The 17,126-nt window shown below is 49.7% G+C and overlaps 1 long non-coding RNA gene across 1 annotated transcript; it reads left to right on the top strand.

Annotated features, from left to right (window-relative positions):
* The first annotated feature begins 365 nt into the window (after positions 1-365).
* Positions 366-16,904, top strand: LOC116970468. The gene is made up of 3 exons (XR_004411152.1): positions 366-411; positions 7,477-7,478; positions 16,892-16,904. It is a non-coding gene; the product is annotated as an uncharacterized LOC116970468 (long non-coding RNA).
* The last annotated feature ends 222 nt before the right edge of the window (positions 16,905-17,126 follow it).

The following is a 17,126-nucleotide window of genomic DNA, read 5'->3' as shown; positions in this document are numbered from 1 at the left end:
CCCTCCTCTCTCCCCTCTACTCTCACCCATCCCCCCTCCCCCCCTTCTCTCTCTCTCCCCCTCCCCCTCCCCCCTCCACCCTCCCCCTCTCGGCCCCCCGTCGTGTGTGTGTGGGGTGGTTAATGTATGTGTTTGTGACGCCGCAGGCCATTCCCCCCCCCCCCGCAACCGCGCTGTGAGGGGACGGAACCCAACGGGTCCCCCTTGTTCTAGTATTATTATAAAACTCTGATCTTGGATATTTGTGTACTTGTCTGTGCCTTGTGTGTTTGATTCTCTTTTTCTTTGATTCGCATCTCCTCGAAAACCCGATGCACTAACAGTGAAATCTTTACATATTCCGGTAGAGATTTACCCCATGATGTCAAAAATCCCCTCATCTGAAAATTTTATTCATTATTTCCCCGAGTTGTATCTTGAAATTCTTCACAAATCTGACATATTTTTAAAATCTAACGAGCTGATGATGTCACAATGGCTCCTCTCGCTCACTGTCCACCGGCCTGCCATCCGAAGGGCTCCGCCCCGCCCGAGGCCCGGTCGCCCTCCCCCCCGGGCTCTGGATTGAAGCCGATGACGAGTTATGTTAAAACCTCCCCTCCCCCCCCCCCCCCCCCCCCGACTCAGTCATTTTGTCGCCTGCCGACTCACAGTTGACAAGCACTCGTCCGGCCGTCCGCAGCGCCCAGCTCCGCCCACAGCCCAGCCGCCCAACAGCCCTCCGCCCCCAGGGGTCTGGATTGAAGCCGCTGAAATAACAGTACGCTCGCTCTTCTGCTCAGGTTTCCCGAGAGAACCGGAGTGATGCCGAGGAGCACCCGAGTTATGACATCACAAAGAGTGACATGCAGCACGCTCGTGCCTCAACTCGGGTTTCCCGAGAGAACCCGAGAGATGCCGAGGAGCACCAGAGTGTGGCCGGCCGTGTCTGGCTCTGGATTGAAGCCACTGACCACGCATTACGCTCGCGCCTCGGCCGGCCCTCCGCTGCTTTTACCGTCCTCAGATCGCGCCCGCCCGTGTCCTCCCTCTAGTCTCCACAGCCCGCTCGCCATGGGCCCCGCAGCTCGCTCCCCATCCCTTTACCTCCCTCTCCCCCACTACCCTCCCCTCTCTCCCCACTCCTGTTCCCCCCCCCACCCCCAACGGGTCCCCCTTGGTTCAGTGACCAAATAAAAATATGAAAAAATAATTGTATTTTGGTCTACACAGAGATCTATTTGCCTATTGAGTAATACGTACACTGTTTTTATTTCACATTTGCAGCCATCACAGTGTTTCCCCACTCCCTAACACTGCACATTGAAATTATTCAGCAACTGAAAAGTCTGCAAGAGTTTTTAATATCCTTTTATATCCTTAACTAACAACTGAAGCATTTTGTCATTAATTAGAACAATGATAATAATGAGATATACGGGGCAATTTTATGCAGTAAGAAAATATACTTAAGAGACAGATCTCCCTGTAGCTTCTTATCATTTTGTATCAGAATTGAGAATGAAACAAAAGTTATTCTCCCATAAGCTATTAGTATGAACCTTGTGCAAATTTTAAACATTCATTTTAAAGTGCAGCTCAAGTCTCAGGGGCTGGCTTGTTGGTAAGATCTAAATAATTTTTGTTGAGGCTTTCAATCCAATTCAAAGTATGTTGAGATATGAAAATCACTACCTACAAATAACAAAAATCCCCCCTAATTTTAGAACTTGTCTCTAAACTTGGGCGGGGGGAAGAGAGGGAGCGGGGGGGGAAGAGAGGGAGCGGGGGGGGAAGAGAGGGAGCGGGGGGGGGAAGAGAGGGAGCGGGGGGGGGAAGAGAGGGAGCGGGGGGGGGGAAGAGAGGGAGCGGGGGGGGGAAGAGAGGGAGCGGGGGGGGAAGAGAGGGAGCGGGGGGGGAGAGAGGGAGCGGGGGGGGGAAGAGAGGGAGCGGGGGGGGGAAGAGAGGGAGCGGGGGGGGAAGAGAGGGAGCGGGGGGGGGAGAGAGGGAGCGGGGGGGGGGGGAGGGAGCGGGGGGGGGGGAGAGAGGGGAGGGAGGGGGAGGGGGGGGGGGAGAGAGGGGAGGGGGGGGGGGGGAGAGAGGGAGGGGGGGGGGGGAGAGAGGGAGAGGGGGCGGGGGAGAGGAGAGCGGGGGGGGGTGAGAGAGAGGGAGAGGGGGGGGGTGAAGAGAGGGAGGGGGGGGGGGGTGGGAGAGAGGAGAGAGGGGGGGGAGAGAGGGAGCGGGGGGGAGAGAGAGGGAGAGGGGGGGGGGAGAGAGGGAGCGGGGGGGGAAGAGAGGGAGAGGCGGGGGGGGAAGAGAGGGAGAGGGGGGGGGAAGAAGAGAGGGGGGGGGGGGGGAGGGAGAGAGGGAGCGGGGGGAAGAGAGGGAGAGGGGCGGGGAAGGGAAGAGAGGGAGAGGGGGGGGAAGAGAGGGGAGGGGCGGGGGGGGGAGAGAGGGAGGGGGGGGAGAAGGGGGGGGGGGGGGAGAGGGGGGGGGGGGGAGAGGGGGGGGGGGGAAGAGGGGGGGGGGGGGGGGAAGAGAGGGAGGGGGGGGGGAAGAGAGGGAGAGGGGGGGAGAGAGAGGGAGCGGGGGGGAAGAGAGGGGGAGAGGGGGGGAAGAGAGGGGAGGGGGGGGGAAGAGAGGGAGAGGGGGGAAGAGAGGGAGAGGGGGGGGGGGGGGGAAGAGAGGGAGAGGGGGGGGAAGAGAGGGAGAGGGGGGGGGAGAGGAGAGGGAGGGGGGGGAAGAGAGGGGGGGGGGGAGAGAGGGAGAGGGGGGGGAAGAGAGGGGAGAGGGGGGGGGAAGAGAGGGAGCGGGGGGGGAAGAGAGGGAGAGGGGGGGGGAGAGAGAGGGAGCGGGGGGGGGAAGAGAGGGAGAGGGGGGGGAGAGAGGGAGGGGGGGGGAAGAGAGGAGAGGGGGGGGGAAGAGAGGGAGCGGGGGGGGGAGAGAGGGAGAGGGGGGGGAAGAGAGGGAGAGGGGGGGGAAGAGAGGGAGCGGGGGGGGAAGAGAGGGAGCGGGGGGGGAAGAGAGGGAGCGGGGGGGGAAGAGAGGGAGCCGGGGGGGAGAGAGGGGGAGCGGGGGGGGGAAGAGAGGGAGCGGGGGGGGGAGAGAGGGAGCGGGGGGGGAAGAGAGGGAGCGGGGGGGGAAGAGAGGGAGCGGGGGGGGCAGAGAGGGAGCGGGGGGGAGAGAGGGAGCGGGGGGGAAGAGAGGGAGCGGGGGGGAAGAGAGGGAGCGGGGGGGAAGAGAGGGAGCGGGGGGGAAGAGAGGGAGCGGGGGGGAAGAGAGGGAGCGGGGGGGGAGAGGGGGCGGGGGGGGGAGAGAGGAGAGAGAGACGGGAGCGGGGGGGGGACGGAGAGGGAGCGGGGGGGACGAGAGGAGCGGGGGGGGAAGAGAGGGAGCGGGGGGGGAGAGAGGGGAGCGGGGGGGACGAGCGGGAGCGGGGGGGAAGAGAGGGAGAGGGGGGGAAGAGAGGGAGCGGGGGGGGAGAGAGGGAGCGGGGGGGGGAAAGAGAGGGAGCGGGGGGGAGAGAGGGAGCGGGGGGGAGAGAGGAGAGAGGGGGGGGGGAGAGAGGGAGAGGGGGGGGAGGGAGGGAGCGGGGGGAAGAGAGGGAGGGGGGGGGGAGGAAGAGAGGGAGAGGGGGGAAGAGAGGGAGAGGGGGGGGGAAGAGAGGGAGCGGGGGGGAAGAGAGGGAGCGGGGGGGGGAAGAGAGGGAGAGGGGGGAAAGAGAGGGAGAGGGGGGGGGAAGAGAGGGAGCGGGGGGGAAGAGAGGGAGCGGGGGGGAAGAGAGGGAGAGGGGGGGGAAGAGAGGGAGCGGGGGGGGAAAGAGAGGGAGCGGGGGGGAAGAGAGGGAGCGGGGGGGGGAAGAGAGGGAGCGGGGGGGGAAGAGAGGGAGCGGGGGGGGAGAGAGGGAGCGGGGGGGGAAGAGAAGGGGGGGGGGGGGAGGGGGGGAGAGGGGGGGGGGGGGGGGGGGGAGGGGGGGAGGGAGAGGGGGGGGGGAGGAGAGAGGGGGGAGAGGGGGGGGGGGGGGAAGGAGGGGGGGGGGAAGAGAGGGAGGGGGGGGAGAGAGGGAGAGGGGGGAAGAGGGGAGGGGGGGGTGGAGAGGGGGGGGGGAGAGAGGGGGGGGGGAGAGAGGTGGGGGGGGAGAGAGGGGGGGGGGAGAGAGGTGGGGGGGGGAGAGAGGGGGGGGGGGGGAGAGAGAGGGGGGGGGAGAGAGGTGGGGGGGAGAGAGGTGGGGGGGGGAGAGAGGTGGGGGGGGGAGGAGAGAGAGAGGTGGGGGGAGAGAGGGGGGGGGAGAGAGGTGGGGGGGAGAGAGGTGGGGGGGAGAGAGGTGGGGGGGAGAGGGTGGGGGGGGGAGAGAGAGGTGGGGGGGAGAGAGGTGGGGGGAGAGAGGTGGGGGGGAGAGGTGGTGGGGGGGAGAGGGGTGGGGGGGAGAGGTGGGGGGGGGGGGAGAGGGGGGGGGGGGAGAGAGGTGGGGGGGGAGAGAGGTGGGGGGGAGAGAGGTGGGGGGGAGAGAGGTGGGGGGGAGAGAGGTGGGGGGGAGAGAGGTGGGGGGGAGAGAGGTGGGGGGAGAGGTGGGGGGGAGAGAGGTGGGGGGGGAGAGAGGTGGGGGGGAGAGAGGTGGGGGGGGAGAGGTGGCGGGGGAGGTGGGGGAAAGAGTGGGGATGGAGAGTGGGAGGGGGAGAGAAGTGGAAGAGTGGGGAGGGAGGGGGAGAGGTGTAGGGGGAGTGGTGGAGGAGGGACAGAGGGGTAGGGGGAAGGGGGCGGGGGAGGGAAGGGGGTGGGGTAGAGAGGGAAGGGGGGTGGGGGAGAGAGGGATGGGTGAGAGAGGGAGAGGGGTGAGAAGAGGGAAACATAGAAATTAGGTGCAGGAGTAGGCCATTCGGCCCATCGAGCCTGCACCGCCATTCAATATGATCATGGCTGATCATCCAACTCAGTATCCTGTACCTGCCTTCTCTCCATACCCCCTGGTCCCTTTAGCCACAAGGGCCACATCTAACTCCCTCTTAAATATAGCCAATGAACTGGCCTCAACTACCTTCTGTGGCAGTGAATTCCAGAGATTCACCACTCTCTGTGTGAAAAATGTTTTTCTCATCTCGGTCATAAAAGATTTACCCCTTATCCTTAAACTGTGACCCCTTGTTCTGGACTTCCCCAACATCTGGAACAATCTTCCTGCATCTAGCCTGTCCAACCCCTTAAGAATTTTGTAAGTTTCTATAAGATACCCCCTCAATCTTCTAAAATCTAGCGAGTACAAGCCGAGTCTATCCAGTCTTTATTCATATTAAAGTCCTGACATCCCCGCAATCAGTCTGGTGAACCTTCTCTGTACTCCCTCTATGGCAACCATCTATGATCTTTGATGGCAACAATGTATTTGAGCATTGGGCATTGTGACATCACACGATGGAACGTTCACCATGGGCTGGGGCTCCTGCAAAGGCATATGTAAATGAATCCATTCCGATTGGACAAATGTGAACATTGGGCATTGTGACATCACAAGATGGAACGTTCACCAGGGGCTGGGGCTGGGGCTGCTTCTATGGGTGCGAAGCCAGTTTATTTTTGAAATATTGTGTGTGTGTGGGGGGGGGGGGGGGGGGGGGGGGGGAGAAGGATTTGATTAAAAACGTGTACTTAAACACGACGAAATGTAATCAGGAGTGGATACTTAAAAAGAAAAGTGAAATCTCTACCGAAATGGAAAAGATCTCTGCGATTCTGCGTCTGGTTTCGGAGTAGCAATGAGTCAAAGGAAGAAAGGCGGCTGGCAGCCGTCCATGTAAATGGATCCATTCCGATTGGACATCTGCGAGCATTGGGAATTGTGAAAGATATGTGAAAAGAAAGAGATTAGTTAAAACAAATGTAGGTCCCTTGCAGTCAGAAACTGGTGAGTTGATCATGGGGAACAAGGATATGGCGGACCAATTGAATAACTACTTTGGTTCCGTCTTCACTAAGGAAGACATAAATAATCTGCCGGAAATAGCAGGGGACCGCGGGTCAAAGGAGTTGGAGGAATTGAGTGAAATCCAGGTTAGCCGGGAAGTGGTGTTGGGTAAATTAAATGGATTAAAGGCCGATAAATCCCCAGGGCCAGATAGGCTGCATCCCAGAGTACTTAAGGAAGTAGCTCCAGAAATAGTGGATGCATTAGTAATAATCTTTCAAAACTCTTTAGATTCTGTAGTTCCTGAGGATTGGCGGGTAGCAAACGTAACCCCACTTTTTAAGAAGGGAGGGAGAGAGAAAACGCGGAATTACAGACCAGTTAGTCTAACATCGGTAGTGGGGAAACTGCTAGAGTCAGTTATTAAAGATGGGATAGCAGCACATTTGGAAAGTGGTGAAATCATTGGACAAAGTCAGCATGGATTTACAAAAGGTAAATCATGTCTGACGAATCTTATAGAATTTTTCGAGGATGTAACTAGTAGCGTGGATAGGGGAGAACCAGTGGATGTGGTGTATCTGGACTTCCAGAAGGCTTTCGACAAGGTCCCACATAAGAGATTAGTTTACAAACTTAAAGCACACGGCATTGGGGGTACAGTATTGATGTGGATAGAGAACTGGCTGGCAAACAGGAAGCAAAGAGTAGGAGTAAACGGGTCCTTTTCACAATGGCAGGCAGTGACTAGTGGGGTACTGCAAGGCTCAGTGCTGGGACCCCAGCTATTTACAATATATATTAATGATCTGGATGAGGGAATTGAAGGCAATATCTCCAAGTTTGCGGATGACACTAAGCTGGGGGGCAGTGTTAGCTGTGAGGAGGATGCTAGGACACTGCAAGGTGACTTGGATAGGCTGGGTGAGTGGGCAAATGTTTGGCAGATGCAGTATAATGTGGATAAATGTGAGGTTATCCATTTTGGTGGCAAAAACAGGAAAGACGACTAGGAAAAGGGGAGATGCAGCGAGACCTGGGTGTCATGGTACACCAGTCATTGAAAGTGGGCATGCAGGTGCAGCAGGCAGTGAAGAAAGCGAATGGTATGTTAGCTTTCATAACAAAAGGATTTGAGTATAGGAGCAGGGAGGTTCTACTGCAGTTGTACAGGGTCTTGGTGAGACCACACCTGGAGTATTGCGTACAGGTTTGGTCTCCAAATCTGAGGAAGGACATTATTGCCATAGAGGGAGTGCAGAGAAGGTTCACCAGACTGATTCCTGGGATGTCAGGACTGTCTTATGAAGAAAGACTGGATAGACTTGGTTTATACTCTCTAGAATTTAGGAGATTGAGAGGGGATCTTATAGAAACTTACAAAATTCTTAAGGGGTTGGACAGGCTAGATGCAGGAAGATTGCTCCCGATGTTGGGGAAGTCCAAGACAAGGGGTCACAGCTTAAGGATAAGGGGGAAATCCTTTAAAACCGAGATGAGAAGAACTTTTTTCACACAGAGAGTGGTGAATCTCTGGTACTCCCTGCCACAGAGGGTAGTCGAGGCCAGTTCATTGGCTATATTTAAGAGGGAGTTAGATGTGGCCCTTGTGGCTAAGGGGATCAGAGGGTATGGAGAGAAGGCAGGTACGGGATACTGAGTTGGATGATCAGCCATGTTCATATTGAATGGCGGTGCAGGCTCGAAGGGCCAAATGGCCTACTCCTGCACCTAATTTCTATGTTTCTATGAATTGTGACATCACACGATGGAACGAATCAAAAGGCAGAAAGGCAGCCTGACGGATGGCAGGCGGCAGCCACAGACTTTTATATAATAATAGATAGATAGTAGATAGATAGATATGATGGCAGATTCTTGACCGGAATAAAATTTGGGAGGTAGGCAATGGCGTAGGTGATAATTTAAAGAATCTTCTTGGAATGGAATGGAATGGAATGCTATTTATTGTCATTCAAACAACTAGGTTTGAACGAAATTTCATTTTCTACAGTTTTTACATTACAAAAAAAAACCAAGACTCACACTTAACATAGTTTACATAAACATCCATCACAGTGAATCTCCAACACCTCCTCACTGTGATGGGATGCAAATTCCTATCTCTTCCCTTTGTTCTTCTCCCGCGGTCCAGCAGTCCAACTGCAGCGTCAAGGCGAACTGGGGCTCCGATGTTAAGCCCCCGGCGGGTGATGGGAAGTCCTGTGGCCGTTTAAGCCGCGCCGGGCGATGTTAGGCCCCGGCTCCGTGTCTTTTAAACCCCGCGATTCCAGCGGGAGAAGTTGCCGTTGCGGAGCCCTGAAATGCGGTCTCCCACCCAGGACCAGCAAGCTCCCGATGTTACAGTCCACTGGGCTTGCGGCCGGAGCCTCCGAAGCTCCAAAGTCGGGTCGCAGCCGTGCGCCACCACAGCTCTTCCCGCTCCGAAGACGGCCAGCTCCGCAATGTCAGTTCCGCAGGCTCCGCGACTGGAGCCCTCAGGTCAGTCCCCGGCCGGAGGCTCCTCGATGTTAGTCCCAACGACCCGACAGGAAAAAAGTCGGGTCCCCGCACAGGGAAGGGATTAAACGGTTTCCCCCACAGCCTCCCCCCCTCCCCACATATACACAGCTAAAAAAATAATAAAAACTAGCTCAAGCCATACATTTAATAAGACAAAAATTAAAAAAAAGACAGACGACTGTAGTCGAGCCGCTGCCGTTCGGTGCCGCCACACGGAATCTTCTAACCAATTGTGCATATATTGCTTTTTAAAAGAGCTTGCCTAGATAACAGGTAGAGCAATGATTTGTGCCTCCGCACGTACTGCAACCCAGTGTTATAATGTTACCAGATTTGTTTTTATTCCTGTAAAATTTGAACGCCAAAATCTAGGAATCACATTATACTCTGTTTAAACTATGAAAATGTCTTGCAGAATCCCCATATCCCTTAGCCGGGTACATAGGTTGGTCTTTGGTACAAGCACAGCAAACTCAGAAATAGTGAGAAACTCCAGTATAATTGCAGTGCTTTCTATCGATTTGCAAAATTTATACAGCACCACTCTTCACTTAATTGGATAAAAGTCATGAGGTCACCAATTTTTGGCAAGTGTAAAATATCCCTCTCCCTCCGCCTCTCCCTCTCCTCCCCTTCCTCTTTCACTGCTCCACTCTCTCTTCCCAACTCTCTCTCTGTCTCTGCCCCCTCTCTCTACCCCTCTCTAGACACGCCTGCGAGGTGGGGGCTATGCGTCAACCGCGCTTTGAGGGGACGGGACCCAATGGGTCCCCCTTGGTCTAGTATCTAATAAAGCCTTAAGTCATGCCATTGAGTCAGGCAGCAAACAAAAACAGATCCTTTAATGCACCATGCAGACCATCAAGTATCCATCCACTGACCATTCAATCCGCATTTGGTCCACTGATTTCTGATTCTTGGTGATTCAAGTGTTTGTTCAAAAACTTTTGAGAGTATCATTCACTTAAGCAGCACTTAACAGACCCTAACCACAACGGCTGGCTGAAAAGGTTCTTCCTCAGATACCATTCTGAACCTCTTATCCCTTACTTTAAAGCAATGTCCTCTAGTTTTAGATGTCTGTTCCAGAGAAAAGTTTCCATTGCAATGTATCTTATCTATCCCCATCTTTGTCCCCCAATCAAGTTCCCTCTGCTCCAATAAAAACAATCCCAGCCTATCTAGTCTCACCACGTAACTGAAAGGCTCAATCCCCGACAATGTCCTGGTTATTTGTCTGCAACATCGCCAGTGCAATTACACTTGTCCTATGTGCGACAACTAAAACTGTACACAATGGCCCTGCTGTGGCCTAAACAATATCTTCTGAAGTTATACCATAACCTTCCTGCTCTCATGAAAAAAACTCAAAACAATTAAACTAAATTTAAGTAAAAGAGGCCTAATCATTTTTTTTCTGGCAGTAAATCTCTTCCATTCATTTTAAAGGGACCATCAATGCCTGTGGACATACTAGAGTCCAGAATAAGGTCAATGAATGCACAAGTTATGTAAAACCTGTCACTGCTTAGACACAACATGAGGTAGTGTCCAGTGGTGGGCACTGCCCCTTGAAAGGTGGACAGAATTGAGCAGATTTACCAGAATGAAAGCAGAGATGAATTTTAGCTTTTGGAAGATTTTTTTTTTTTGCAAAGGAGATGGCTGATCAAAGGTTATGCACAATTTAATAGCATTCAAAATGATTTGAGATTCTGATAAAGTAAATTAGCAGATACTGTTTCAACTGGCTGAAAGGTCTATGATCAGAAAAGACTTAAAATAAAGATTTAGATTAAAAGATTCAAATTACAAGCCACAAGGACCAGAGAGTTAAGATTAGAAATGTAATTATTCAAACTTGCGAAAGCAGATTAAACAATAAATATTCTGGAAAATTTGATAAACTCGTTTATAAAGGCAATATTTACAGAACTATGGGTGGGTGGGTGGGGGGGGAGGGGTTGGAATGATTGGACAGGGTTATTCAGGCAAAACATACTAAGGAGTCTTTATATTATAATATTCAAGGATAATTTTATAACTATACATCTCTATGTAGTTAGAAACTAATGTAGTTAAATAATATGGTTCTTGTCATAAATATTCCAATGTATGGAATGGAAGTTTTGACATTTTGATATGACAAAGTCTTTTTACTTGCCCTAGACATTACTTGAATATTATTCAAGCAGTAAGCTTGAAAAACAACTTGATTTCAAATGTGTCCTTATGACCAATAGCATCAAAGTAAAAAACAGTTCAGGGTCAGCTGTTTTCAACGGAATTTCCAAAGGATTTCTGAACCAAATTAAAAGCTGCATATACCTGTACCAGCATTTCCTATAAGTTTCTTAGATCAAAAAGATATTGCATTCTTAGAAATGTTTATATTTTATGCATTATCCATATTAGATAATAAATCCAAAACACTGCTAATAGGAAACGTTACTTAAAACTACTCAAATCTCCAATTTAATTTCCGATTCACTACAGTATTATATACTCAAATTTGAAAGAAGAAACACAAATCATAGCATACCTATCAAAATTCACATAGAAATCTCAAAATACTTGACCGAGATAATTTTGCTTCAGGTTCATTCCTGTATTTCATTCATTGAATTATCGAATGCACCAGAAATCAAACAAGTCTAAATTAACTGATTCTGGTGTAAACCCTCGATGATGCACCAGCCATGACCTACAAGTGCGGGTATTAAGAGTTGGCTTATTGTTCTTTATTCGTATAATACAAATACAAATACAGGTACAATGTATACTCAGGAAGTGGGAGCTATTTAAAAGTGAAATAGTAAGTTCAGGACTGACATTTTCTTCTGAAGGATAAAGAGGGCTACTCATGGGAACCCTGGATGTCTAATAAACAAAAGGAGTAAGATAGGTTTGCAGCATTGAAAGTGGGGCTTCAGGAGTGTCAGGGTTGTCAAAAAAGAAATTGTTAAGGTAAATAGGGCCACAAAATACCACTGACAAATAGGAATAGATCAAATATCTAGGGATTTTACAATAATTTTCACAACAAGGGAGTAACCAGGAAAAGAGCGCGACCCAATAGGAACAAAAAGGTCAATCTGTATGTGGAAAAGAGGACATGAGCGAGGTCTTAAATGGACAATTTTCATAGGTATTCATGAGAGCAAATGGCATTTTAGTTGAAGCATTCAGTTGGGATGTTGAAATTCCCAGCATGTTATACAGTTGGTGTTAGGTGTCTTTGCAAAATAAAGGTGGGTAAATCCCCGGGGGGGGGGGGGGGGGAAGATGAAGAGAGAGATTGCTGGGGCCTGATGGAGTTTTTAATTCTGCATTGACCACAGATGTAGTGCCAGATGTCTGGAAGACACCAATTGTGGTACCTTCAAGGGCATTAAAAACAGGTAATTATGGGCATATGGGCATGTTATTCCAATGTTGGTGGTAGGGGAATTAACGACAGGCAAGATTAATCTATGTATAGAAAAGCAAGGCTAGACCAGTGATGAGTCATTTCACTGTTTTTTTTCAAGAAGCAATAAGAATTTTGACAAGAGAGTTTGGTTGATGCCATTTACATGGACTTCAGTAAGGTCTTTGCCAAGTTCCCATGAGGAAGGCAGGTCTAAAAGGTGAGAGTTCATGGGATTAAAGGTAAATTGGAATCCAAAACTGGTGTTGGTATTGGTGGAGGGTTGTTTTTGAGATTTTAAAAAAAATATAGGTGCTGAAATGAGCTCTCTCAGCAGCTGTTCAATTTGGCAGGTTAAGGGTAGATAGAATTCAATCCTGTTAGCTATGACGTATCACGTTGGGGGGGGGGGGGGGGGTGTCAAATAAAGGAGGGGGGGTCAAATAAAGGAATAAAGAAAAGACATGTACATGAATATTAGAGTTATAGAGAGTTTTGAGAAGCAAAGGGACCTTGGTGTGCAAGTCCGAAGATCCCTGAAGGTGATTGTTAGGTGGTGAAGGCATAGGGGATGATTGTTTTCATTATAGTACTTGTGTATGGATTAGATACAAGGAAACATTAAAGTACTTGCGTATGGATTAGATACAAGGAAACAGTTACGAGCAAACATGCTACTGGCCAGACTTCAATCTTAGAATTCAATGATTATGAATTTCACCCATTAAAGGTAAAATTCCTATTTTCATATTAACATTAAACCAATCTGTATCAAGTAGAGGACACATAAGGATAGCACATGCTAACTGTATTCATTAAAATTAACCTACTCCCAGATCTCGTTTTATTTAGAGCAGCATGACATGAAATTGCAGACACGCAACTCGGCTGATTGGTGGTTCCCTGAACTCCAACAGTAATCTTCATATAAAATATTAGATACCATCTTAAAACTATTTCAAATTAATGACGTTTTGATCAGTCAGGAACTGACTTTCTTTTTTTTAAAGCATGATAGAGCACTCAAATGTCGTCTTCCAGAGGCACTTGAATGGTAATCAATGGTTGGTCCAAAAAGGGAGAGGGATTTTTTATGAAATAAGATAAAGTGTATGGAAGTAGAGGTAAAACTAGAATAGTAAGTAGTACTAGTGTTGTTCTTCAAAGAAAAAAAAATGCTGGCAACACCGTGATAGATGCAAAGGCAGAGAAAATGGACATGCAAAAAATTCACAAGTAGATGGTATCAAAAATGTTTCAGCTTGATCACCAGTTCCAGATAGGACATGCACGAGAAGGCTGACAGAAGTTAGGTTGGAGACTGCAGAAGCGCTTGCCATAATCTGTCAATCTTTTCTGACAGGAATAGATATTATGACACGCTTATCAAAGAGCAGAGAGGTGTTCCAGAAAAATGCAAGGATGGTTACTTTTTTGATATACATCAATGATTTGATGTTCAGAGTAAAATTTCAAAATGTATAACTACCAAACTTGAAAGAGTGAGCAAGATAAATACAGGTGCACAACCTTTTATCCGAAAGCCTTGGGACCAGACACTTTTCGTAATTCGGAATTTGTCGGTCTTCGGAATGGAAATTTTTTTGCGCAGATTTTAATGGCTGGCTCAGTGGTAGAGTGCTCGGCTCATATCCACAAGGTCGCGAGTTTGCGCCTTGATCCCGGCAGTTCCTCGATCGCGAGTTTGAGACTTCAATGTAGTTTTTTCTTGCAGAATAAATGTCTGTATGAAATGCAGTGTGTTGAATGAATTCCTGAATTTATAAATGTGACCGCAGCATTGAATCACCTCTCGCACGCATGTCACCCTAGCGGGGCTACATGCCCTTAGGCGGCCTAAGGCGACATTTTCACACTCTTATATCCGTGTGCAGCAGAGGCGACGTGCGTTTGGCGCCAAACGTGAGCTTTGGTGTGCAGACGACATCCTGGAAAAAATGTCCGGTTTCTTCCAGGTAGGCGATATACCCTCCGGGCAATATACCCTCCACTTCTCTTTTATGAAGGGGATTTAGTTCCCCTTTCTTCCAGGACCGACCGGAGGTTCCGCTGTCACCTCTGCGGGCCGCCCTCGGTGAACGTCCTGTCTCCCTGTCCCTGGGATAGCAGGGGGCGATCAAACAGCACAATACCCCCCTCCCCCTCCAACTCCAGAGGAATCCGCTCCCCGATGGGCCGCTACGGCAACAAGTGGCAGTTCGCCCACAGCCCGAGCTGCGCAACCCCAAGAACAAGACGTACCTTGCACACCATCAGCTTCTGCCCATACGGGGAGCGTGTTCCTCTGGAGTTGGAGCGGGGCTGGGCTGGAGTTGCTGATCTGGGATCTCCGTGCTTGCAATGGGCCTGGGGGTCGATGTCCCGATGAGGGGGCGCAGCTCGGGCTGTGGGCGAACTGCCACTTGTCGCCGTAGCGGCCCATCGGGGAACGGCTTCTGGTGGTCCTGACGTCTCCGGCCAGTTTGCAGTTTTCCTCTGGAGTTGGAACGGGGCTGGGCTGCTGCTGGCTGTGGGTCTCTGGGATCTCCGTGCTTGCAGTGGGCCTGGGGGTCGGTGTCCCGTTGGTCCTGACGTCTCCGGTGACTGGCACTGACCTGCTAGCATTGCCGACATGAAGACAGTGCATAGCCCCCGCGCCGGTGCAATGGGCGGGGAGCTGGAGAGGGGAGGGAAGGGGTCACACACATGGCCGGGAAGCAGAGGGGTGTAGGTGGGGTGAAACTGAAGGCAGCGACAATCTGCTGCTGCTGCCTGCCCGCTGAGTTAAAAAGTTCCCACGCAAGACTCACGATACACTGTGTATCGTGCTACCGTGGGAACTTTTTAACTCAGCGGGCAGGCAGCAGCATATTGTCAATTATTAACCCTCCCGCGCAATATACCCTCACCTTCCCTTTTATGAATGGGGATTTAGTTCCCCTTTCTTCGAGGACCGACCGGAGGTTCCGCTGTCACCTCTGCGGGCCGCCCTCGGTGAACGTTTTCAAGGACCTTTCTTCAAGGACCGAAAAAATGTCCGCTATTCGGAGGTTTTCGTTATTTGGATCTTCGGATAAAAGGTTGTGCACCTGTATGTACTGTGAAAGAACATGGGCCAACAGAATCACCAGCCAAATGAATTAAATTAAATGCAGACAAGAGTGAAGTAATATGTCACAAAGCATAATGACAATATAGATTAAATGACAACATTCTAAAAGAATGTGCAAGAATGTGGACAGCAACATGGATAGGAAAGTTTCAAAAAGATATGGGCTAAATGTGGCCAAATGAGACCAGTTGAGATGTGGCCGTTAGCGTGGGCGAGTTGGTCAGAAGGGATTGTTGCTCTATGATACAGTCTATGACTGTGACTCTATGATAGAAGTATCTAGGTGTATATGTGCATAAATCTTTGCAACGGGCAGGGTGCATTGAGACAGATGTTAATGAAATGCCCAAAACATAAATAGAGGCTATGTTCCAAAGTAGTGTGGTTATGTTGAATCATCGTTAAGTGTCTTTTTGGCCAATCTGCAGCTTTGCATCCAATTCACATTCTGGGTATGTGAAGGTCTGAGAAAGGATGCAGAAAAAATTGCTCAAATGATTCCTGCAACAAGAGACAACAGCTACATTTGTACAAAAATGGGCAAGGAAGGCTGGGAAGAGATTGGAACAGTGGTATAGAAGATCACAACCGGTTTAAATGGAGCAGAGAGAATTAGTCAAGTAACTGAAGAATAGACTGAATAATATCAACTATACAAATGTAATTTAAAGCAAGTTGCTACCAAGTATTTGACTAATCTATATAACCTAAATAGTTAAATAATAGCAATGAAATCACAAGAATATCAATACCCTTCAGAGACAATACATTGTTGCAAGAAAGATCACAATCATTTCTCTGGCTAATGAGGCATCCAATTTTTTATTTTTTTTTAAATTAGTGGTTAACAAGTAGATTGACATTAATTGCAGTTTGATTTTTCAAAATTTGTACATTATAAACTCATGTCTTGAACAACTCAATATTAATTGAATGTCAGGGAAATATTCAAATCATTAATCATGAATAATTGAATTGAAAATGATCAGACCAGTTTGTGCTGGACATGACAGATTGAAAAACAAAATTAAGGCAGATTCTTACACAAATATTGAAGGGAGGGGGGGGGGGGAGATGGGGGTGGGGAGAGAGAAGGAGTGGAGACACGTTTAAGAGGCCAGACAACGTTTAATAAAGTTTAGCGGGCATTTAACCTATCGGTTGGTTTTCCTTCGTCCTGAAAATGCCAATGAGCCAATCGGTCAGCGAAGGAGATTGCCTACGGCTGCCCTCGACTGCCTGAAACTGAATAGCGACCCCACTCCACTGCACTACGAGTTAAAAAGAACCATGCCGGCCAATTTTTACTCGCGGAAAATTTTTCAACATGCTGAAAAATGTTTCGCAACCTAGCTGAGGCCACGAGTGTGCGGGAACTTCCCTCGAGCATGAAGGAGAGTTCCAGTGACCTCAGAGGACCTCCTTGGACCATGTGTCGACCATGCTGCGAGTTTGGGTCGAGTGCAAACTCTTCTAAACTTGCAGATTCGGTCGCCGCAGTGGGACAGGCTCGTTAGCCATACGTGCTCATAAAGAAATGTTGACATTGGCATAAGCAACCTTAAAAATTGTGGTGGGAGAAACAGTTGGCACCTTATGTCAAGAATTATGGTTTTAAAGCAGACATTTCATGTGCTCTCAGAACTAACTGCACTTGTTGGAAATCAAACATATGGTGCACCTTTACAATAATCCTATTTGTTCCTCAGCATGATGGTGTGGTGTGGTGCACCTTTACAATAATCCTATTTGTTCCTCAGCATGAACAGCATGCTTATGAAGCTTATAACTTCATTTTCACAGCAGTTTCCTAATCTGGCTTCTGTCTTCCCTAGAAAACCATAACATAATTTATGAAATCCAATAAAAAGGAAAAGGCATTTAATCTAGCTCTGAATTAATACATCTGTCAATCAGATGATTTTTTTAAACAAATACTACTAAGCTTATGATGAACATGTGTTTGAAGTTATGAAAATATTGTGGATGAATAATCAAAAGCTCATGGAATAAGTACTAATGCATGCTTTGCTTTGATGTACAATTTGTTTTAAATTATTTTACCATTCTTTTTGAAAATAGGACAATTTCAATGAATCAATATCCCCCTCCAACTATGTCACCCCCGCCCTTCCCCACCCACATTACAGCCCTCTCACCCCCCCACCCCCTGACCACCCACCACCCCTCCAACACCCACAACC

The sequence above is a fragment of the Amblyraja radiata genome, unplaced genomic scaffold (genome assembly GCF_010909765.2).
Source record: "Amblyraja radiata isolate CabotCenter1 unplaced genomic scaffold, sAmbRad1.1.pri scaffold_916_ctg1, whole genome shotgun sequence".
NCBI classification, from domain to species: Eukaryota; Metazoa; Chordata; class Chondrichthyes; order Rajiformes; family Rajidae; genus Amblyraja; species Amblyraja radiata.
The sequence above is the reverse complement of the archived record's forward strand: the minus strand, read 5'-3'. Positions and strand labels throughout refer to the sequence as shown.